The following is a 24,800-nucleotide window of genomic DNA, read 5'->3' as shown; positions in this document are numbered from 1 at the left end:
GTGTAGATGGCAGCTCATAATCTGATCTTGAGAGAATACGTTTCAGTTCATATTGAAATCTCTGACTTTTGTTTTGATTGCAGGTTTGGTATATTGGCAGATCTGAGCACAGTTCGAGAAATTAGTGAGACCTCTTCTGAGACTCTAGAGGAGACAGTTTTTGTAGGAGGAGAAACATCTGAGGAGGAGGAGACTTCAGCATTTCCATTTGCACTCCATTTAATCTCATATTTGTCCAGTAGAAATCATTGAGATTTCATTTGTGATATTCTCTTTTCTCATGTATTATGTTACTGTCTCTTCCCAGAGGATCATGTAATTACTCCATAGTTGCTCTTTCATATCTCAGGGCACTTTAATGGTGTTCTTAGTGTAAACTTTAACTATAATGCATGAACTTTAGATGTAACTCCTAAACGTCCTTAGGAGAAGTAAAAAATTGTGTAGCTATGATCATTTAGTATTGGAAGAACCTGAGAAATGTTTGAGTTCATATTGAGATCTTTACGGTTTTTATTGCAGATTTGACCATTTTCGCACTCTTGCAAAAATCCTAATTTTCTCTCTATTCTCTTTTGTGTCTAAAAGCAACAGTTGAGAAGTTAAAGAGAAGTTTGATTTTTCTTGCTCTTATGTAATACCTCTCTTTCTTTTCTCTGTCTGTCGTTCTGTCCATCGTCCTTTCTAGCCGTCGCTCTGTCTATCGTTTTCTCCCTATCATTCTTCTGTTCAGTTGTTCCGTCTATTGTTCTATCCATCTATCTATCCATTGTTCTCTTTATCTGTAGTTTTGTCTATCATTCTTCTTTTCAGTCCATCCATCGTCCTTGCGTTTGTCCTGTCTATTGTTCTCTATCTGTTGTTGTTTATCATTCTCGTTCTATCTTTCTTCAGTTCTGTCATTCTTTCATTCTCTCATTCTATTGTTGTCCGTCATTCTCTCATTATTTTGTTCTTTTGTTTCATTGTTCTGTCCATCATTCCAGTTGTTATTGCTCAGTTTGCAGCTTTCAAATCAAATATGTTGCAGCTTTGGCGTCATGATGTGGGGGGGCAGTGATTGGGGGGCAGTCATGGCCTAATGGTAACAGAGTTGGACTGGTGACCCAAAGGTTGCTGGTTCGATTCCAGTACCGGCAGGAATATGACTGAGGTGTCCTTGAGCAAGGCTCCTAACCCCCAATCGCTCCCCGGGCGCCACTCAAGGCTGCCCGCTGCTCCGGGTGTGTGTATCCACGTTTGCAGTGTGTGTGTCTTCACTACTCACTACTCTGCTCCTAATGTGTGTGCACTTACTTGGATGGGTTAAATGCAGAGGTCAAATTCCAAGTATGGGTTACCATACTTGGCCATCATGTGTCACTTTCACTTCACTTCATGTTTGAGCGCGAGATCCTCGATCATCGTCATGATGTTATATTCTAATGGCATCAAACCTGCGTAAATTTCATTTGAGAGCTCCATAATGATTTGATTTGAGAGTCTGTCTGTCTGTCTCGTTCTTTCCATCGTTCTTTGTAGCTTTCGTTCTGTCTATCGTTCTCATTCTATCATTCTTCCGTTTGTTTGTTCTGTCTATTATATCCATCCATCTATCCATTGCTCTCTTTATCTGTAGTTCTGTCTATCATTTGTTCTATCTATCATTCTGTCTGTCATTCTTCTGTTCCATCCATCCATCTGAGCGCGAGATCTTCGACCAATGACGTTTGATGCTAATGACATCAAACCTGCGCAAATTCGATTAGAGAGCTCCACAATGATTTGCATGAATTTGAGGGTCAATAATAATTTAAGTTTCAACACCATTGAATGGCTTCAGAAGAATTAAAATACATAGCATCATGACAGATGGAAAAGAGCTGTGTAAACAACACGAGGGTGAGTAAATAATGACAGAATTTAAACTCCATTTAATTGTGTTTTAAGATAAACAAATGAGAAATTAAAGCAATTTAATGTGTGGTTTCATTTGCTTTCAGAGTTGCACAAACACTCAAGCAGGTAAAAGAGTCGGTGACCGACCCAATGGACTCCGTACTGTGAAATGTGTTTCATATTTCTGGTGATTATAGAGTTCTTTAAAACCTGTCAGACATTGTCTGCTCACCTCTGTTCTGTCTCTCTCTCTCTCTTTCTCAGTGGGAAGTTGAGCGGGCATTGATGTGGACGCACTCGTGTGTGTGTGTGTGTGATTACACCGGAGATCATCGTCTAATTCCACAGCACTTCAGCTCACCTGGACAGGCTGGTAATTGCTGGTAGACTCCTAAAACTACCTGACCTGTCCGTCAGATACAGATAAGCGTCAAACTGGAGACGCGTCACACTTCTGCTCGCTGGAATCTCATGTCTTGGTCCTGAGAAAAGACAGACTCATCACAGAAGGGCAAGCGAAACCAATGCAGGCAGGTCTTTGATAGCTTCGCAAGTACATGAAATGGCCTTTCTTGGAGGTTTAAAGGCGGAGACCATAGACTGTAAAATAAAAAATGGACGACGCCCCTTCACTCTCTTCCATTTGTGAAAAGTGAAGCTGCCAAAGCCCTGATATGGCGCTGACATCTTGAACTGATTTGGGACCCGATTCTGCGCTCAAGTCAAGTCACCTTCATTTATATAGTGCTTTTAACAATATAGATTGTTTCAAAGCAGCTTTACAGTGATAACAGGAAATTAAAGTAACAGGGATTGTTTTGGCTTTAGAATAAAGTTATTGTCCAGCTAAAGTTAGTTTTGATTGATTCACTTCCGTTGCAAAGATCATTAGTTATTAACTGTGGGGCCGCTAACATGACACCGTTCTAACAGAAAACCCTTAACGCGACCGGTCGCTCATTCGCACAACAACGGTGCCAACAGTGTAAGGAAAACCTCAAAATAGGTTCCAAGGTGCAAGCGATGAATTTTTTTTTTAAAACGTTTGTGAAAAAGTAGTGAATGTGAAGTAGAGCCGCGTTATCAAGGTCACGCACACACTCCCGCTGAAAGGGTTAGTACAAAGTTTACTGTGTGAAATGGACATTTAGAAATTAAAGCTGAAGCACCAATCTTCTCCCGAAAATCACAAAAAAAAAGTATGTTGTTGCCTTGGTGACTACGTTTAGAGAAGCTGTCAATCATGACGTCACATTTCCCATTTTTATAGCATCAAATAATGAACTAAGACCAAACTTATAACACTTAAACTTAAATCAGCATAATAAAAACTACCTAAAATGTCAGAAAACATATTTTCTGAAAGTGTAATTTGAGTTTAGTTTCCATCGCGTCCATTGGACTTCATGGGGAGGTGGGGTTTATGAGCTATACTGGGACCAGTATAGAGCACGATCGAGACGCTGTGGCTTCACTTTTCAGCACTTGTGCGGCACGCTTGTGTCCGACCGGTGCGTGCGTTGCGTTACGGGCGGCACGGCGGAGGACATTAGTATTCGGGATGGTTGTGCGGGTCGCTCCCTTGTTCCCGCAGCAGGCAGGTTTGTATTAGCAGCCTGTCGAGAAGCAAACCTCATCTCTGGGGAGCGAGGCGAGACCAGATGCCCTGCTGGAGCTGCATGTGAAATCAGCTTCGTTCTGCTGTGGATCACAGCGCTCGGATCTGCTCGACGTCTCAGTGCAGGAATGACCTGTAACTGCAGACAGAGAGAGAGAGGGAGATAGCAGAGAGAGAGAGAGTTTAGGATGTGCTTGATGTTTCGGTACTGAACACACTGCACTGAGACTCAGAGCTTCTGACTCAAAACACTCTAAACTGTGAAAGCAGAAGCATTTATCTACCGTTTCATGTCTAGCATCTGTCTGTCCATCTATCTATTTATCTATTGTTCTCTCCTTCGTTCTCTCTAGCCGTCATTCTGTCTATCGTTCTCACCCTATCATTCCTCTGTTCGGTTCTGTCTTTTCTATCCACCCATCTATCCATTGGTTTCTCGCTCTATCATTCTTTTGTTCTATCGTTCCATCCATCCATCAATCTATACATCCATGCATCCATTGTCGTGCCTGTTGTTCTCTCTATCTGTTCTATTTATCGTTCGGTCGTTCTTTCATGTCATTCTATTCTATCTTTGTTTTATTATTCTCTCATTCTATCATTCTCTCATTATTTAGTTCTGTTCTGTTGTTCTGTCTATATTCTCTCATTCTATCTATCATTCTGATTATGCAATCTATTGTCTATAATTCTCCTAATCATTATTTCGTTTTGCCATTCTGTCTATCATTATTTCGTTCTATTGTTCTGTATCATTCTCTCATTCTATCATTATTTCATTCTGTCATTCTATTGTTCTGTCTCATTTTATCTCATTTCGTTCTGTCATTGTCTATCTCTCATGTCTATCATTCTCTCATTTTGTCGTTCTGTCTATCATTCTCTCATTTGATCATTTCGTTCTGTTCTATTGCTCTGTCTATCATTCTATCATTATTTTTGTCTATCATTCTATCATTATTTTTGTCATTCTGTCTATCATTCTCATTCTATCTATCATTTAGTTTTGTCATTGTCTATATTCTCTGATTCAATTTATCATTTCATTCTGTCGTTGCATTTTTCTCTCATTCTGTCTATCATTATTTCATTTTGTTGTTCTCTGTCATTCTCTCATTCTGTTTATCATTATTTCATTTTGTCATTCTGTCTATCATTCTATCTATTATTATTTTGTACTGTCATTCTATTGTTTTGTCTATCGTGCTCTTATTCTCTCATTTTGTTCTGTCGTTCTATTCTGTCTATCATTCTCTCATTCTATCTGTCATTATTTCGTTCTGTCGTTCTATTGTTTTGTCTATCACTCTCATTCTGTCTATCATTTCATTCTGTCGTTCTATTATTCTGTCTATCATTCTCTCATTCTATCATTATTTCGTTCTGTTCTATTGTTCTGTCTATCATTCTCTCATTCTATATATTATTATTTCGTTCTGTCGTTCTATTGTTCTGTCTATCATTCTCTCATTCTATCTATCATTATTTCGTTCTGTCGTTCTATTGTACTGTTGTTCAGGTTTAATCACCTTTGAATTAACTCTATGGCTCCCTTGCGTACAGACACAAGTAACTCGAGAACACGTTAATGTATGTACAACAGGGCCGCATACTGGCAATGCATTGGCTAAATATTTACATATCTGTATTTGCATAGTTGTGTAGAGTATATTTCTGAACTCAGACGTCAACTGCTAAATCAATCCCTAATTTAAACCCCAGACTTGTTAAAATGTTACAATTTTGAATGTTAAAAGCGGATCGAGCTTGAATGTTTTTCTTGAAACTATTTTTAAAATCCCAGACTGCCTGGAGAGAACAGTCAATACATGCCGTGGGTCCATGATTCCCTAAAGAGCACTTGCTCTGAACCCTGGATCCCTGCGTAGTCTAAATCAAAGAAAGACTTTTTAACACCAATGAACTCGTCATTTAAAAAAAAAAAAACACCAATCCAGTTGAAATTGAAGTTTATCTGGAACTATCAATCTAAAGATTAAGGATTCTGGCTACTTTTCTATTTGCATACTTCGATTCACTTGGGAAGCCCATACGTTTTAGTATATACCCTGTTAAAACAGCAGAATAAACTAGCCTAAAGTGATTTCCTGGTCTTAGCTAGACACCAAGCATGCCAAGCTGGTCTAGGTTAACATTTTTAGAGTGTGTTTTGTGCACTTGATAGCTGATCAAGCTTGGAAACCAGCTAGAAACCAACTAAAACTGACGAATCATGTTTTTTCCAGCACATGTTTGAAGCTGTTTTTATTTCAGATTGGCTGTATGCATGCAATATTGAGACATACTATAATGCCAACACAATGTCTTGGTCCTTGTTGGCATTTGCATGATACCAAACTCCTCTTCTGTAGCACAAGTGGTTGTGGGTAATATTAGCCCTAAATACATGCACAGATATTTAGTTCACCGTCTTGATGCTTTTGACATACTACAGAAGTCAACATTTGAAGTGGATCAAAAAGTTAATCAAAGTTGTCCTAAGACAAGAACGGAAAACATGTATAAAAACATATATAACTTTGATGAAAGGTTTTGATCCACTTCAAATGTTGACAGTATTTTCAATGTGCTATAATTTGGGAAACTCTAATCTGAATCTCGCAATCGGATACCATGTGCATTGAGATGCTATTTTGTTTTTAACTACAGGAAGCAGGTATTAAGTCAATGTTCTGCAGTGTTGGTTATGGACTGTCATTAAACTGTCTTAAGCTGAAGATCGTTAATTTAACAATCTTTTGCAGCCTCAGAAACTTTGCCTAATCCTCCACTCGTTATAGAGAGAGCCGTGTTTCATATTGGTTCTCTCTCACTGGTTTGCTTCATCAGCGTTTCAGGGCTCCACTGAGACACGTTCCTCTCGGTCTCTCTGAAATAATTGCTTTCAAGCCCACCGTTTTGTAAAACAGAGAGTGCAAGAAATCCAGACTTTTTTAAGTGCCCTCAAAACTCATGATGGAAAACATACTTTGTTCTGTGCCTTAATTAAGCCTTTACAATTACACTGTTTTCTTGCGTTCAAATGAACCCAAAGTTTTACAAGTCAGTTATCGTAGTTAAATTAGTGGCATGTATAAATCAATCACATTTAGCCTACTTTTGTTAATACAGTAGTCAACATTTGAAGTAAAAAAAGTTAATCAAAGTTGTCCTAAGACAAGAAAGGGTATTGTTCAAAATTGAATGATGAAAGGTTTTGATCCATAAATGTTGTATTTTGCATTAGTAGTTGCATGGAAATCATAACTCTGTCTAACTCATAACTCTATTAAACCTAAGCGAATAAGTATATGTGGTGTATCACAAGACGGTTGTCACCTGTCGTTGTCTGCTGACCTGTATGGATTGGATGATGTGATCCGTAATGCTTTAGTTTCTCACTTTGAGAATTAGTGACCCCTATGAGCCTTTCAGCAAAACACTTGTTCTCTCTCTGTGTTTCTTTCTCTCTCTGTGTGTGTCTTCAGGTTTCTCCTCTCAACTCCAACTGGATCTATCAGGCTTCAATGTTTTATTCCCTTTTTGGAAAAGCGAGTTTTTGAAGGAACACTGGTGATTACCTGGCTTCTCTCCGAAGATTATTATGCATTTGGAAACAGGTGCTTTTACTTATTGTGATGAGAAAATAATGGAAATTTGTACATCTTAATGGCCGGAGAACTGTTTTAATTCTGAAGTTTGATATCATGGTTTCAAGAGGTGCAAGAAAAGAAAGAGATAATTAAAGGAAAACGAGTCGAGAGTTAATAAAAAGCATATCATAATGGTGCTCGGATGAGCATGTGTGGGTGAGAAAGGTCACTGCTCAGTTTTATTATGAAAATTATGACTTTCTGAGGCTTCACACCACACAAGTGTGGCAAAGGTTCATTTTAATGAAACTGGCAATATTCTCAGAGCTAACAGTAAAACAGCCATCAGCTTTAGTTTCAATGTCATTGATTTGTCAGAATCGATGGTATCCCGCTATTGTCGGCTCACTGCAATCTCTCGCTGCCCTTCACAGCGGTAGCGCTACTCAAAAACAGCCGTGTTGATTTTAAACTCTTCAATAAAACATCGAGTCTGTGTTTGACTAATCGTAGCACAACGGTTGTGTGTCTTTAGAGCTAGCGGCATCAGAGCTAAAGCTTCTAAAAGTGTAAAAAAGAGAAATAGTCAAGTGTATCCATTGTTTCAACCATTCAATCATAATTACATTTTTTTAAACACTCTTAAAAATAAGGGTACTTTATTGGCATCGATGATTCCATGAAGTACCTATAACATCCCTAGAATCTTTCCATTCCGCAAAAGGTTCTTTATAGTGGAAAAAGGTTCTTAAGAAAAAAATGGTGACACTTAGTTTTTTTACTTTAGAAGTAAACAATAGTTTTTTTATGGAAGCCTGTTTCCGCCACAGAATTAAAAATGTAAAAGTAATTGCGACTTTATCTCACAATTCTGACTTTATTTCTCACAACGTGATGCAAAGTCAGAATCGCATGTTATAAACTCACAATTGTGAAAAATTTGACTTTTTTCTCAGAATTGCATGTTTATAACACACAATTGTGACTTTATATAACGCAATTCTGTCTGTATCTGGCTTCTGACTTTATTTCTCTTTATTTCTGTAAACTTGCAATTGTGAGATAAAAAGTCGCAATTATCTTTTAAAATGTTTTATTCTGTGGCGGAAACAAGCTTAAATTTTCTTTTGAAGTACAGTTGTTTGAGAGATTCTTCTATGTCAAAAACTTTTGGCCCTTTATTTTTAAAAGTAAAGGCATTTTAAAGGTGAACAAGTGTTTTGGCATCCATGTCAGAAGACTCTTGAATGTTTTTCCACAAAACTAGTACAAACCTCTCACTCACAGACCGCCCTGCATCTCAGTAAATGCCAGGGTGTCTACCGATCCCAGCAGAGAACTGATCATTATTTCTGCTGTTTTCTTTTAGTTTAGTTTGAATGAGTCCAGCAGTGAACTATAGTGGCCTTCAGCTGTAGCACAATCTCCACCCTCAGACACCATCAAAATAACAAATAAGCCCTCCAAAACAATCACAAACCCCAGCTGAATTTTCTGCCTTTGTTTTGCAATTTATATGAACAGATTGCGATAGCGGCGCTGGAGTGCTCGAGATGGCGCCGGTTTTGTTTGCCGGCTCACTTTTGGGAAAGTCTCACAAATCAGTGTCTTTTGTTTGCCTGTGTTCTCCAGTCCTCCGGGTCCTCACGTTCTGCGGGAATATTTGTGGCGAAGGAAAGTGTTTTGTCTGTGACAGTTAGCGGTTTGTTCGTCTATTGTGCAGACTGAATAGAAACGTCCATCTTTCAGTTCATTCGGGCTGCTGTGTTTCTCAATGAGGACGTCTATGAGGAAAAAAATTGATTTCCGCAAAGTCATCTTTTCACTTAGCAAAAAAAGAGGTTCTTTTCTATCCACATAATTAAATCAACCTAAATAAATGTGTGGCCATTTGAAAGATTAGATTGTAATCCTTAGAAAACCATTCACATTGAGCAAGGTTTGCTTCAGCGGTCAGTGTTTGCATTTGTACACATTAGTATGACAAGACAAGAGGTCAGGATGGTCACCGAAATGGACAAACAGTCTCTGTCGGTGAATGGAAAAGGCCGCAGATAATCTAACAGAGAAACAAACTTAGAGAAACGATATGAATTCATAAAGCTGCGTCCCGCGGTAATGAGGTTTGCTGATGTCTGAGCTTTTACTTGAGCCGATGTGCACGATAGAGGTTATTATCCCCGGAGAGGAATGGAGGTTTTATCTCTCTCTCCATCACGCCGTGCTCGGATGTCCTTGAATGGTTTTAGGGGCGTCCGCGAATATTTTTGGGCCGTGAGGCGATTTAAGATCTTCTTGGCCGCATAACACTGTGACAAAATAATGGCTGTTTGGATTGCAAAACTAACTTACTGTTTGTTTACTGAATACTGTGCAATATATAGGCCTACTTCATCACCATTGCACACAAGGGTTGTCCAAGTTAAAAAAAGTTTTTTTTTTTCCTTTTTTTTTTTTTTACTGTTTACTGAATACTAGAATATATGATGACAATATATATGACAACTACACAAGTAGTATTGTCAAAGTTAAATTTTTATTCAAATTTTGTGTTAAAGGAGAACTCCAGTGCAAAATGAACCTGGGGTGTAATAACACATTGGTATCGAGTCGACTGTTCTCTGGGATTTGTTTTCATTATAATCGAGTGTAAAGAGTATTATCTCTAAAAACTGTTTAGCTTATAACGCTAGTATATGGGGCATATAATAAGTAAAAAGAAATCTCTTTACTCTTTACAATCGATTATCATGAAAACAAATCCCGGAGAACAGTCGACTCGGTACCGATGTGTTATTACACCCCAGGTTCATTTTGCGCCGGAGTTCTCCTTTAAATGTCATAATTTGTGACTCGTTTGGTGTATGATCGAACAAGTCAATTTTTCAAAGTAGGAATGATTAAAACCACAGTTTATTGGTTTATTGGACCGCACGCCACGGTCAAAGTTCAAAATAGTTCATATTTTGCTGCTGCGCTCTGTGATGATTACCAGGTGCTGCCAATAGAAACGGGGCATCCAAACAAGCATGGAAATCAAAATGGATGAACAACTAGTACTGTGTGTGTCGGAATTTCGTGAGCTGAGCAATTAAAACAGTAAAACTCATTAGCAGGACTAGTGCTATCGCTCGCTTCTTAGCACGGGACAGATACATAGTTTGCTGCTGACCGAAAAGAGGAACAACAATCAAAATAGCTAAAGTTAGACGTATAGAACTCCTGCTAAACGTTTTGAAAACTCCACCTACTTTGCTCTGGCGTAAATCGCATTGTATCTGAAGGGCAACGCTGAACCCAGCGGCCTGCGCCGCGCATCCCACGTCCTGTCAGAAAGGCGCTTTAGTTCCAGTGAAAGGAACTCTTAATGCTTCAGCATACCAAGACATTTTGGACAATTTCATGCATATTTTGGCAAAAAGTGTTTTATGCATACAACATAAATGCATATTATGCCCAGGCCCTATTCACTGCAGATTTGGTAAAAGTAGTATTAATTATTCTGAACATAAAGCCATGGTATATGCAGGTTTTCAAAATGTAACCACATCTAGCGAAATGTCTTGCTGTCTACATAGGCTTCCTATATGACAATGCTGTTTATGCAGGCAGAGGTTTTGGAGTTAGTGGATTGAGGTTTTTTGCCCCAGTATATTTTTTTGTCAAAGTACACCTTATTTACCCCTACAGAGTGCATATAATTTTGAGGGATAATATACCCTGAAGATGATATGCACCCTTTAGGGGTAAATAATAGTGTATTTTGAGATTTTTGCCCCAGTATAATATAAATATGTTTCATGTTAATATGCATAATACTGTATGAACCCTTTAGGGCTAGATAAGGTGCAAAGATGAACATTGTGTGTACTTCTCCAGTGTCAAGCTTAAGGTAAAATATTTGCACATTTATCTTACTGTGAGTGTCTTTAATACAAAACAAAATGGTATTCTCATTCTTACAACTGTACTTGTTTTCATTGGAGAGATACTGAACGTGCATCAAACGGCAGGTATTTATTGATTTTATTTTTTAAACAGCCAATTAAATCCAACAATTGTGCGATTGGAATGATAGCCAAATCAATGTCAGATGACGCATTATAATTCAGGGACAAAATGAGTAAATCCTGAAGAATAGTTAGTGGACTGCTTTTCAACAAAACCAATGGGAATGCGTCCTTATCGAGACGGACAGAAACTTTCTTCACCTTCCGAAGGACGTGAAGAGAAAACGAGAACGACAGAAAGCACAAATGACTGTCAAGCTGTCAGGAGAGAAGCGCATTCATTAAAATATCTAACAAGAAATGCAGTGTTAATTCTCACCTTAATGATTGACGTCGGGAACAATAGACGGAGCTCGGACGCATTAATTGTTTTCTTTTAAATGATAATGAGTGACATTCTTTTGCGTTTTTGGAAGTTGTTGGGGATTTTGCCGAGTGTGATTTCTGGCAATGTTGCACGGAGGGAGTTTAAACAAACGCTCTCCAAACTTTTAATCAGTCCATTTGCAGTTGCACATAAAGTCTCTCTTTTGTTGTCTTTTTACTTTTAACAGATTAGCTTTTTCTAGGTGTTGGATGTTTCTAATAGATTGAACAAGCAGTAAAAGACACATCCTTTAAAGTGCATTTAATCACTTTTCCTCTTAGGCAGTTAATTAAGTTTTCACAGAAAATTATTTTGTAAAAGTTTTAGTTTGTTTGAGTTAACCATAACAGCACTGCATACTAGTATTGTGTCTAGTGTTTTGTGCAAGTACTGCTTACACGTTCTTCAGAAAATGTGTTTGTTTCTTAGTTTAAATGATCAGGCAATGAACTGTAGACTTTAGTTGACGTTGTGTTGTTATTTTCCTGCTGTGGTAAAATCAGTAGAAAAAACCCACACTGACTCTCTTCCAGTCAGACTGTCATTTCACATGCTGTGTGTATGAAGACACCAGTTCTGTTCCAAAACTATAGTATATCTAGGCAGCATACCAATAAAACAAAAACATTGTTGGCAAGTTCCTGACATGAAGGTTTTTCAAAAAGGAAGTAATTTGATACTATATTATCAGCATTGGATTTTTGCATATCGACAATACCCTTTTGGAGAAGACAATCCAAGAATGAATTGTGAGCCATAATCACATTTTACATATACATATATACAATGGATAGCATAAGTGAATACACCCATGTTAATTTTGCCTAAAAAGAGGAATAAAAAATCTTCTTTTGGAAATTGATCTTAAAGGTGCCATGTGTCAGAGTTGAGTTAAAAATATACAAAAAATGAGTTACACGGATCAAAAGAATGAGAAGAAATAAGGGCGATCATGTCATTAAAAAAATTAAAAGTTATATTGTTGCAGAGATATCAACCTGAATTAGCATGCTAAATTATTAGCCCCGGCCCCGACAGATGTCATAATACCAGTTTCGGCCATGGGCGGCGGTATGCGGGCAACACCAGCCAAACTGCAATACACGAGTAAGTCGCCCGGCTTTTGGGCGTATTTGAACCTGATGTCAATCGTGTGGAAAGTACACCCCACTACTACAGTTCAGTTCAGGGCAGAGAGCGGGAGAATGGCTGAAGCCCTTGGCAAGAGAACCCTTACCACAACCACCCGCTGCAGGGAAAAAAACGCCCTCGGAATCACAAATAAAATGGAATAGAAAAAGGAGCACAACCAGAGTTAACATTGTCACTGCTTTCCATCGTTGGAGACAACTAATGGAAATGAAAGAAATGAGGTTGGACTCTGAACTTGCAACATTTCTTTTGGATTGGTAAGTAAGATGCTGTTAGTATTTAGCTAGAAGTTTGTTTTATATGTTTTAGTTTTTTCGGGAAGTTATAACATAGAAATGTATCGAAGGCTATACGATATAAGTTCTAAAGTTAGCGATGGCTACATTGCAAGGTGTAATGAGAACTACGTGAGCTATATTATGTTTACTAAATTGCTTTCCTGAGGTAAATCTGACATTTTTTGTTCTCCAGCTATGTTATTGACCTCTGCACGCTGATTAAAAAAATGATTGGTCGGTATTATGTATGAAGAACACATTTTGTTAAGTTGTAGCATACTGTATCTTTCAACAGTGTTCGTGTGTTTTTACTATTAGCTAGTAGAGATGATCGGTTCACGTGCGCTATAGGGATCTGTCGTGTAACGTTAACATTTACAAGCGCCAAAAGGTATTTTTTGTTTGAATTGCGTAATAACATTGACAGAATCGGTGACGGTGAATTCGTGAGAGTTGGCAGCTCTGAATGGCGCTAGCTTGGTAAACAGCAGCGAATGCTGTCTGTCAAATTAATGTAATTCAAACTAACAATAAAAATGTAATATGAACAAAACGAATATGAACATTCACTGGTGAAGGGGAGTAGCTTGAAGATGTCATATTTAAAAATCACTTGACATCAACCAACGTTCCTCAGGACTCAAAACGTCCTCTATTAGGAGTTGGCTCGGCTTCGGCTATGGCTCTAGGGTCGTTGTGAAGGTAGGGGCGGAGCATAGAGACTATGCCATTTCTTGTTTGTTACTCTAGAGTAGATCAATTCACTTTCTGGAGGTAGACTGCCCCCATCTGGTATGGAATGTGGAGTATGAATTGATTTTTTTTGCGGATATTACACAAGGCACCTTTAATGCCTTCATTTAAAAAAATTAGGACAAATTCAACCTTTAAGGACACCAATTTTCTTTGTGAATGAATAATGTATTGCAAATAAACAAATGTTCTTCCTTAAATACAGGGTGCATAAGTCAGTACACCCCTATGTTAAATTCCTATAGAGGCAGGCAGATTTAATTTTTAAAGGCCAGTTATTTTGTGGATCCAGGATAATATGCATCCTGATAAAGTTCCCGTGGCCTTTGGAATTAAAGGGCCCCATCTCTCAATGCAAATCATACCAGCTATTAGCCTTACTGAAATAAAACCATGCCAATCTCTAGGTATGGTGAAGGGTATGTGATGATGTGGGGCTATTCTTCAGTGTCACATGATCCTTCAGAAATCATTCTAATATGATGATTAGAATCATCTGTTCAAGAAATCAAGAAATGCTGAAGAAGCATTTCTGATTATTAGCAGTGTTGAAAACAGTTGTGCTGCTTTATATGTTTGTGGAAACTGTGATGCATTTTTTAAGGATAGTTAAAGATAAAAAATTGTACTGACCCCAAACTTTTGACTACTAGTGTATATATTTCAGCTTTTATATATATATATATATATGCTTATAAAGTATCATGCAGCAGCAAGTTGCATCATGTGCAGTTGCTTCCTTTGTAGTGTCCCAAACCAGGCTCGTGTAGTCGGACGTCGCTGGGTTTTGGATCAGAATGAGAAACTTTCTGAGATATTTTGTGTCTTTATGGGGTCTGGATCAGCGAGTCTTCGAACTCCCTGAGGGGGAAAACACCACCGCTTTAGTAAACAAGACAAATACAGAGGGAATGAGGGAGGCGAAGTGTGGCGAATGAGAGCGCGGGGGAGAAGCCGAGAATGAAGAATGGTATTGATAGAGACAGAGATGGGATGTAAACGGTGGTCTTTCTCTCTGTGGTGTAAGCCTGGGAATAATGCATGATGGGACCATTTCAAGACAAGACAATACCTGCAAAAATGCTGTTTTGGCCTCATTTTCCTCCCTCTCTTGACGCTAATAGAAATGTTAGAATTGTTAGTACAAATGTTCATATTTTGAATGTATGAGTGCATATGCATTAGCAGTAAACCCATTAGCAGTCTGGAACAGAAATCTCAACTTCTCCTAAAATAGACATGACCCAAATATTGCCAATGGTAGTCAAATATGATACAAGGATATTACAGAAAGTTTTGTTTACAAATGTGTAGTTTTATAGTGTGATTAGTTTTTCAACATGAGCTAAAAACAAGCATTTATTAAGTCTGTAATTTCAGAAATGTACATTTTGTTCTGAGGATGCATACAGCAAATTCATTGCCATTAATTTTGGTCTAGTGATTTTGTGGCAATGTCTAATTTAATATATATATATATATATATATATATATATATATATACATATATATATACATATATATATACATATATATATATATATATATATATATATATATAACTGAAAGCATTATCTAGACACTATTTTATATATGTAACTTTGTTATTTTGAGTTTTATTTTTCCCTCTAACTTTTATAAATAAATAAAATGGCATGTCTAGTAGCATCTATATTAGAAAAGATGATGTACAGCAGACTTGAGCATAGTATTGCAGTTGGGAAGCTTATTCTCATATGGCACAAACTGGACAGCTTCCCTCAACCTTGCATGTCAAGTCAAGTCATCCTCATTTATATAGCGCTTTTAACAATGTAGATTGTTTCAAAGCAGCTTTACAGAGATAAACATATAATTTAAGGTAACAGAGATTGGTTTGGTTTCATAGTGGTTCTTGAAAAATGTTTTTTCCAGATAAAGTTAGTTTTGATTGATTCACTTCCGTCTAAATGATCATTTGTTATTAAATTAGGGGCCGCTAAGACGACACCGTTCTCTCTAAACAGACTTTAAATGTGAACCTGTGATAGACGCTGATGGCGTTCACATGCGCATTAAGAATTGAATCTATAGTTATGTGCATATTCGAATGCTTGGTGTCCGTCAGCATGAACCTTGAAAAAGTCCTTTCTGTGTTTGGTGAAGTTGTGTTTTGCTCCCAAACGACTCAAAATGGCCCAACAAGAAATATCTCCCCATCCCCTTCAAAAAATAAAAATTGGATCACTGTTTACTCACCACTTTAAATCCTGCAGGTAACAAATGAGGATGAGTAAATGTCAAAAATTACATTTTTGGGGAGATGGATGGATAGTTAGAGAGTTGGATGGATAAAATAGATAGATAGATAGATAGATAGATAGATAGATAGATAGATAGATAGATAGATAGATAGATAGATAGATAGATAGATAGATAGATAGATAGATAGATAGATCTATACAGTCTTCAGACAAAAACATACTACCATAAAAATACACAATAACTTAATACACATATGTATATATTTCACATAGTACTCGTATAGTAAATTCACACATACTGTATAGTACACTTATGTAAACTCTGTGTATAAATAAACTCTCAGGCATAAAACATCAAAGTGGCAATTTAAACATGATGGCAGATTGTTATTAATGATATAGAAGGATATGTGTACTGATTTTGGATGCTCTAAAAAAATCTCTTCTGAAATTAATGAAATGACTTAAAATGTTCTAGTGTAAAGTTTGGGTTGGTATCGAACGTAGCTCCTCTTTGGAGTGTAATGGACTCAGTTTGATGTGGTGAAGGATTGGATCTGAATGTGCCTTTAATTAGGACTCTTCATTTATTGATTGGGTAAACAGGAAACTCTGCTGTGCCAGGAACGCCTCAGAGGATGATAGACGATCCTGTTACGGAACGTGATTACAGGACACCGGTGACTCGGTTCTGTAAGATGAGATCACATGATGTAACCTGTGATGTCATCCTGCAGGTCTGATCAGAAAACGTGATGTGCCGCAAACACTGAGATGGGCCACGTTCACACTGACTGCAGGTAAATCCAGGTGTCACTTCACTTCTGGTTCTGTACACAGAGTTTGGCTATTTAGGGGCAACAATAAGCACATAATAAAAGTGATACCGTTTTTATTACTGCTTTATGTTCTATGACACCATTTTAGTGCCACTTTAGGGTGCCATTCACAATAGGAACAGGACAGAAGATTTGGTTCAAGTCCCCCTGTAGTCAATAATTTACCCCTTAAAACTCACCAAAATTACATATTTAAAAATTTTTCCTTGAAAAAAAATAATTCATGCCTTAAAATAGCTTGAATGTGACTCTACACCCTTGCCTAAATTAGTATATGCGGTTCTATGAATATGCAAATGAGCCCCGCCTCCACTCACTCACAGCAGAGCAGAGAACCACTCGTTGACGATCACATGTTGATCTGATTGGTTACAAGGTAGTTTGTGACATCAGAAACACCAGCGATTTCAAACCGTGTTTTTGAGACTGTCTTTGGTTCACTGCAGTTTTAAGGAGAAAATACTCAGCAATGGTGTTCGACTTATGAACTTACACATGGTTTGTCTTAAAGCATATTAAAGACACCACAAAGACATAAAAACAACATTAAAAGCTTGATTTTCACCACAGGGGGACTTTAAATCACTAGAAGTTGCCAATGTAAAATAAAAATAAGTATTTTTAGGAGAAAGAACAAAGTGGATTTTTCACTTTAATGATTTTTATTCTTATAATTAAGACTTCAATCTCTTAATGCAACGACTTTTTTCTTGTACTATTGATTCAGCTCTCAAAATATTACATTAATCTTAGTCTTTTTTTCAAACCTTATGGCTTTATTCTACGTAAAAGGCCTTTTATGAGATCATTCTCAAAATATTATGACTTTATTCTGTTTAGTTTTCTTTGGTTTTTAATGTATTGGTGTATTTTTTTAAACTATGTCTAGGTTTTTAAATGTAATACTTCAATCATTGAACTTTTTAGAGTGACATTTATCAGTATGTTATCTGCTGCATTTTACCACCTATTTCACAAAAATAGTGACAACCTTATTTACACGGATATGTGTGTAATGTTTGCAGAACCGACCTGAACAAGTTATTAATGCAGTGGCGTCGCTCTTATGGACACTGACAGCTTATCTGAGGAGCGCGAAAATCATAAACAGGAATGTGTTTCGACTCAATTGCGAAATTGCCTTTCTAACATTGCACTAGTGCTGAAAACAGCTGAATAACACTATTGTATTCTGTGGAGTTGCTTATAGCTGAACTGAACTTGTTTCATAACTTTACACAGCTATTGACCTGAACTGAATCAACATTAAACTGACTCGAGATGAATAATGTCACTACTGTCTGTTTAGAGCTGCTTATAGCAGAATTTTATTGTGTCTCATATTTGATGAAGGTGTCATTGGCTCTGTTATTCATACTAGAGTGAAGATCATGGGAACACACTAATGACAAAAAATTTTATTTTGTATTGCATTAAAGAACAAAACAATACAACGTACATTTTAGAGCCAGGGAAGCAAAGAAAACACACATACATAAAAATAATAATAATAACACTAATGACTAAAGTGTTACCAAATCCATCGGAAGGAATTACTATTCAAAATCTCAGAAACTTACAATGACTTCAGTCAATATTAGGTAGTTATCATGTTTTTCACTTTAGATACTGATCCAAACAATTAGTAGTTCCTTTAGAATGATTTAGTAACACATGAGTCATTACTAGTGGGTTACTGTTACCTTCTATTATAAATTATGCATTATTCATGTTAATTATGAACCTGTATATAGTTCTTAGTAGTTTTCTGGGAGGTGTGAAAAAATAGTAGTTACTGATAGCTAATAGTGAACTACCAAATTCAACTGAGCGCTATTACTAATTTGTTAGTTTCTTGTTATTTAATAGAATTTTATTAGTGCGTTACTCAATGGTTCCTGTGTAGTTATTCATTAATGAAAGTGAAAGTGAAAGTGAAAGTGACACGTGATGGCCAAGTATGGTAACCCATACTTGGAATTTGACCTCTGCATTTAACCCATCCAAGTAAGTGCACACACATTAGGAGCAGAGTAGTGAGTAGTGAACACACACACACACTGCAAACGTGGATACACACACCCGGAGCAGCGGGCAGCCTTGAGTGGCGCCCGGGGAGCGATTGGGGGTTTGGTGCCTTGCTCAAGGACACCTCAGTCATATTCCTGCCGGTACTGGAATCGAACCAGCAACCTTTGGGTCACCAGTCCAACTCTGTTACCATTAGGCCATGACTGCCCCCAATTAATGAAGTAACAGTATTCTACCCAAACTTTTCACACTCTCTTCTTCTTGTTCATAAATTCATTCCACTGTTAAAGATAATGAAGCTTTAAAAACTGTCCAGATAGACTCCGTAATCTCCCCACAAGCCCACAGTGAACTATCCCGACCCGTCTGTGATTCTCTGCGGGGCTCCAGGTGGACGTGTTTGCACATTCCCGTGGATGGATTGTGCTTGTTTTCCTCTCTGTAATGGGACATGATGCTGTAATGGTGTTGGAGAAGGAGTTGGTGTGTAATGGCTCCTGTGCTCATTATTTCACAGGCGATGAGGCCTCAGAGAGTCCGGCGTTTCTGCTCGAATGAGTCCAGCATACATCACCGATCCGTGTGCGTGTGTGAGATTCAGGGAGCTGGACTTCAGAAGTGAGTTGTGTATTTGTAATGAGTGGCTGCATGAGTCCAGCAGAAATGTGTTTGTTTTATTGGTCTCTGGGGCGTTTGCTGTGCCCTCTACTCATGATGAGACTGGCAGATTAAAAGGAAATTGATTGTGAATAAATGATCACTTTATGGACCGCATCATCATATGAACTTTGACATTTACATTCACACACTGAACCAGGTTTTTCACCAGGTATTAACTAGCGTATTAAATGTGTCCAGTGGAGGGTCTTTGATTTTGGGTTTGTCTCACAATGTCATATTTCTAAAGCACAAAAAGGTGCAAAAATTATAAATACTTCTCATTTTTAGTCTCACTGCATTTTTTTTTAAATATTATTTTGTTAAACTTTTTGTCTAGGCTGCATATGATCTTTGTAAATTGTATTTAATTGTGTTTTTATTCTTATTTGTCTGCGTTGCACATAACAAATTAGGTAATGTGTCTATTTTATTAATTATTTTACATTTTATTCACGTTGTTGTCTGTGATGCACAATATCTATTTATTATTATTGTTTTTTACATTCACTTTTTCTGTGCTTTATGTTCTGTGGCAATTTTATGTATTTTTTGTTTTGTATTATGTAACTTTTTTGTCTGTGGGCTGCATATAATCATTCAATTTTATTTATTTACTTTTTATTATTATTTTATTCAAGTATTTTGAGTGTGTGAGATAGAGAGCGTGTTTGTGTGTGTGCGTGTCTCAGTGTGTGCGAGAGTGTGTGTGTGTGTGTGTGTGTGTGTGAATGTGTGCCTGTGTGTCAGTGTGTGAGAGAGTGTGTGACTTTGTGTGTACATGCGTGCCAGTGTGTGAGAGAAAGATAGAGAGTGTGTGTGTGTGTGTGAGTGTGTATGACTTTGTGTGTATGTGTGTGTGAGAGAGAGAGTGTGTGTGATAAAATGACACAGCTTACAAACTGGCCAATCATATTATGTTTCTGATAAACATCATCTTTTATGTTTCACGGATGAAAAGAAGTCATACAGGTTTGGATTGACGTGAGGGTGAGTAAATGTAGCTACTTTATATTCAACTTGTTTGGGTTTAAAATGCACATTTAACTGACCATAGAAAATATCACAAATCCAAGAATGTTTTTGCTTTACATGATGAAAACAGACAGGACATGAGCATAAACCAAACCTGAATCTGTTGAAGAGCTGTGAGGAGAGAAGACACTGCTAGCGATGAGGTGTCTGTTTGTGGCTGAAGGTGACAGATAATTGCGTGTTAATTGGCGTGAGTTCTGCTTAATGTGTGATGTGACCTGTGTTAACGAGAACTACAGGCATGACAGGATGTGTTCACGGTGGATATTTCATCCAGTCGATGAATGTCACGCTATTTCTCCACACAGAACATGTTGACGTGGAAATAATCGTCGATCGGCAGCTTCTGTGACGTGATGTGGATGTTGAGGAGCGCTTCCTCTGTAAGGGTGATAAACGTGAAAGATGATGATGTTTACTGAGGAGATGTTGTTTTGAAACTACCACACCTGGCTTCATCTGAGAAAGAAAAGGCAAGCATTAAACTCCAACATGTTACTTGTTAGCTCTTCATATATGAATGATCCCTCGAATCGGGATCAGCCAAAACAGGTTAAAAAAATTTGTTTTATCTACTCTGCTAACAAAAATATGTTCTAAAAACATTTAGCTAATGTTCATGTTAAGTTATGAAAACATTATTTCGGAATGTTCTATAAACGTTCAAAACCATCCAGTTTTTTAAATATTTTTAAAATGTTTTTCCATGGTTATATGAAAGATAAAGTCCCCCTGTGGTGAAAATCTAGTTTTTAATGTTGTTTATATGTCTATGTGGAGTTTTTAATATGCTTTAAGACAAACCATGTGTAAATTCATAAGTCGACACCATCGCTGAGTATTTCCTCCTTAAAACTGCAGTGAACCAAAGACAGTCTCAAAAACACGCTTTGAAATCGCTGTTGTTTCTGATGTCACAAACTACCTTGTAAACAATCAGATCAACATGTGATCGTCAACGAGTGGATCTCTGAGCTGCTGTGAGTGAGTGGAGGCGGGGCTCATTTGCATATTCATAGAACCACGTAGCTATACTAAATGAGGCTAGGGTGTAGAGTCACATTCAAGCTATTTTAAGGCATGACGAGATTTAAATGTCATTTTGGTGAGTTTTAAACATTTCAGGAAAAAAAAAATCTAAAATCCCATTCATGATGTATAAATAATGTTTTTGTGATAACGATTTGAGAAGTTTATGAAAAACTAGACAACTTTGAACGAATTCAATATCGATTAATTTGGATAAAAAAAAATCTCAACTAATGCTGTAAACCAGGGATGGACAACGTCGATCCTAGAGAGCCGCTGATCAAACTCACCGGAACAAGCTTATCAATGTCTTTAGGATAACTAAGGCTACAGGTGAGGGGTTTATCAGGGCTGGAGATAAACTGCAGGACCGACGTTGCCGATCCCTGCTGTAAACTATACAGGGAACCCTGTCAGCTGTTACATTACTATAATAGTAAAGGTTGAAATGAAATAAATTGAAATGAGGCATTTATATAGCGCTTTACTATGTACTACAAAGCACTTTACTATCATATCAGGGAAACTCTCCTCACAGCATCCACTTGGATGATTAAAATGAACTTGGAAGAACTGAATGAACTGATTTGTATACAATTAAATAATATAAGGGTGTTTTTATAATAATAATAATGTTACAATGTTTTTTTAATGATGTAAGAGAAAAAAAATTTAATGAATATTTATTATGCCTTTAGTCAGTGCTTGAATTGGGCCGGTACGGACCGGTACGCAGAACGATTACGAATCAGAAAATTAAACTGGAAATAAATACTTGTTTAGAAAATTTTAAGCACGATTTCCAAAATGGTATGCAATGCCCCGTGCACTGCACAAGAGCCGGAAAATCATTTTGTATTTTGCATGGATTGGACAGAACAGTTCTGTTCTAATAAATCTTAGGGTTCTAATAAGAAAAACATCACATGGGCATGAATTACTAACTTTATTTTTAATACGTTTACATTATTAATAACATGCTTTATTCTCAACAGAAACATTGAGTGTGTGTGTGTGTGAATGTATCTGCATGAAATCTGTCTCTAACATGGTTTCTTCTTAAAGAAAGCTTGGATGTCCTTTTGTCTGAATCTGTCCTTTTTTCATTCTTCACTTTTTGTTCTAAATTCTACAAAAACCCATTAAGTATATAAATTACACAGTGACATGTAGCTATGGTGTTACTTAACGTTCTCACATTTCAATGTTTACCATGCCACGGCCTTTTGGAAAAAGATTATTGTGCCTTTAGTCAGATAAAGTAATATTTATCTATTTTCTATTTATGTGGTGGTGTGCACTGCTACTGAATAACACTGACAAGTCCTCTCTATTCAGTAGTCTGCCGAAGTTACGTTAGCTAATCTACTAGCTACACACAATGGCTTTGTCATTCACACACAAAAGTAATCAGACTAAATACTAACAGACGGTGCGATATTTAAAAATATATTATTGAGTGTTTACATACCATTAACAGTGACGTGTCATGGTTTCTCCATCTCCTCCTGAAAAACGCGGAACTGTGATTCTGCTTTGCGAGTCGCAAATCAAGTGATTGATAGCGCTCTGATTCAATGGCTTTGGACATTGTCAGGTTTTTCTAGCATAACTAATGTGTTATGGTCATTGAATGGTTTCCTGAGTTAAATGTAATGTTTCATGTTGTACATTGTTCACAAGCTGTTTTATTGACATTTTTCCGCAGTTGAAACACTGACTTATCGATTGCATGAGACGAGACATTTCAGTAAGCTGTACTGTATCTTTCAGTATACCCTCTCTGATGTTCATTCATATTTATTTGGTGCTATAACTAGTAGTAAAGAGGAAGAGATGATCAGTTCACGTGCCGCTTGAACTTAGGCGCTACAGCGATCTGTCACAATATCTAAAGCTATCAATATCACAGCAATATTACATAATAAAAAGGCAGTTTTTTTATAGAACCAAATTGCACAGACCTTGTGCGAAGTCAGGGAGGACAAGGAGCAGGTCCTGTTAGTGGCCCCTTATTGGCCCAATCGGATCTGGTTCCCAGAACTAGTACTCCTCGCAACTGTCCGTCCCTGGCCCATTCCTCTGAGGAAGGACCTACTTCCCGCCGGGAAGACCCCCGAAGATGCCCGGTCAGAGTTGTGCTTTCCTTCCTGTGAGATGGGTTGGAGCGAAAGCTGTCTCCCTCCACCCTCAAAGTGTATGTCGCCACTATTGCCTCGTGTCATGATGAAATGAAGGTAAGTCATTGGGAAAGCATGACTTTATCGTCAGGTTCCTGATGGGGGCAAGAAGATTAAATCCGCCTCGTCCCCCCTCTATACTATCTTGGGAGTTGTCTCTGGTGCTCAGCACACTGCAGAGATCTTTTTTTCGAACCGCTGCAGTCAGCAGAGCTAAAGATCCTGTCACTAAACACAGTGGTCCTGACAGTGCTGGCTTCTATAAAGAGGGTAGGGAAACCTGCAAGCGTTTTTGGTTGACGAATCGTGCCTAGAATTCAGCCGACCAACTCTCACGTTGTCCTAAGACCCAGGCCCGGATATGTATCCAAGGTTCCTACCACGCCGTTTAGAGACCAGGTAGTGAACCTGCAACCGCTGCTCTCGGAGGAGGCAGACCCAGCCCTGGCTTTTCTCTGTCCCGTCCGCTCCTTGCGGTTATACGTGGACAGAACGCAAAGCTTTAGGACCCTAGTCCAGCTCTTTGTCTGTTACGGAGGCCAGCAGAAGGGAAAGGCTGTCTCCAAGCAGGGGTTAGCCCACTGGATAGTGGATGCTATTATCTTGGCGTATCAATCCCAAGACGTGCTTTGCCCGTTCGGGCTGCGAGTACACTCAACTAGAAGTGTTGCTTCCTCCTGGGCGTTGGCTCAAGCCGTCTCGTTGACAGATATATGTAGAGCTGCGGGCTGGGCGACACCCAACACGTTCTCTAGATTCTATAGCCTTCATGTAGAGCCGATAACTAGTGCCGCGGGGAACCAGATTGGAACCACCCCAGAGACTTCTATGTCGTACTACCCTCCTTGGCTAGTCCATATGTGTATTCTCCACAGGTTACCTCCCTCCGTGCAGGTTATGGCTTCCACAGCATTCTCCTTCCCCTGTGAAGGGCACACTTTCCCAGTGTTCTTACTGAGTGGTTCTTGCGGAGCATCTGTGGCCTGGACTTCCCGCATAAGCTTCTGCCTCTAACTAAGGGAGAGAAGTGAGGCTTATGCAGGGCACTGGAATGGCCAAAAACATGGCGTGTTGGTTAGGATCCCATTCAAGTCGGATCCTTCCAACGAACATAGGAGTGACCGACATGAAAGGAAA

At 38.1% G+C, this 24,800-nt stretch overlaps 1 protein-coding gene across 2 annotated transcripts in view; it reads right to left on the bottom strand.

The window, feature by feature from the left end:
* LOC143710998 (MIF4G domain-containing protein B) overlaps positions 1-24,800 on the bottom strand; it is a 1,123,636-nt gene that overhangs the window by 739,106 nt on the left and 359,730 nt on the right. The gene's annotated exons all lie outside the window — the stretch shown is intronic.

This window comes from Siphateles boraxobius, unplaced genomic scaffold (genome assembly GCF_051911475.1).
Source record: "Siphateles boraxobius isolate OS27281-9 unplaced genomic scaffold, OSU_SipBor_1 49, whole genome shotgun sequence".
In the NCBI taxonomy this organism is placed as follows: Eukaryota; Metazoa; Chordata; class Actinopteri; order Cypriniformes; family Leuciscidae; genus Siphateles; species Siphateles boraxobius.
Note: the sequence above shows the minus strand (reverse complement) of the source record. Positions and strands in the feature narration are given on the sequence as shown.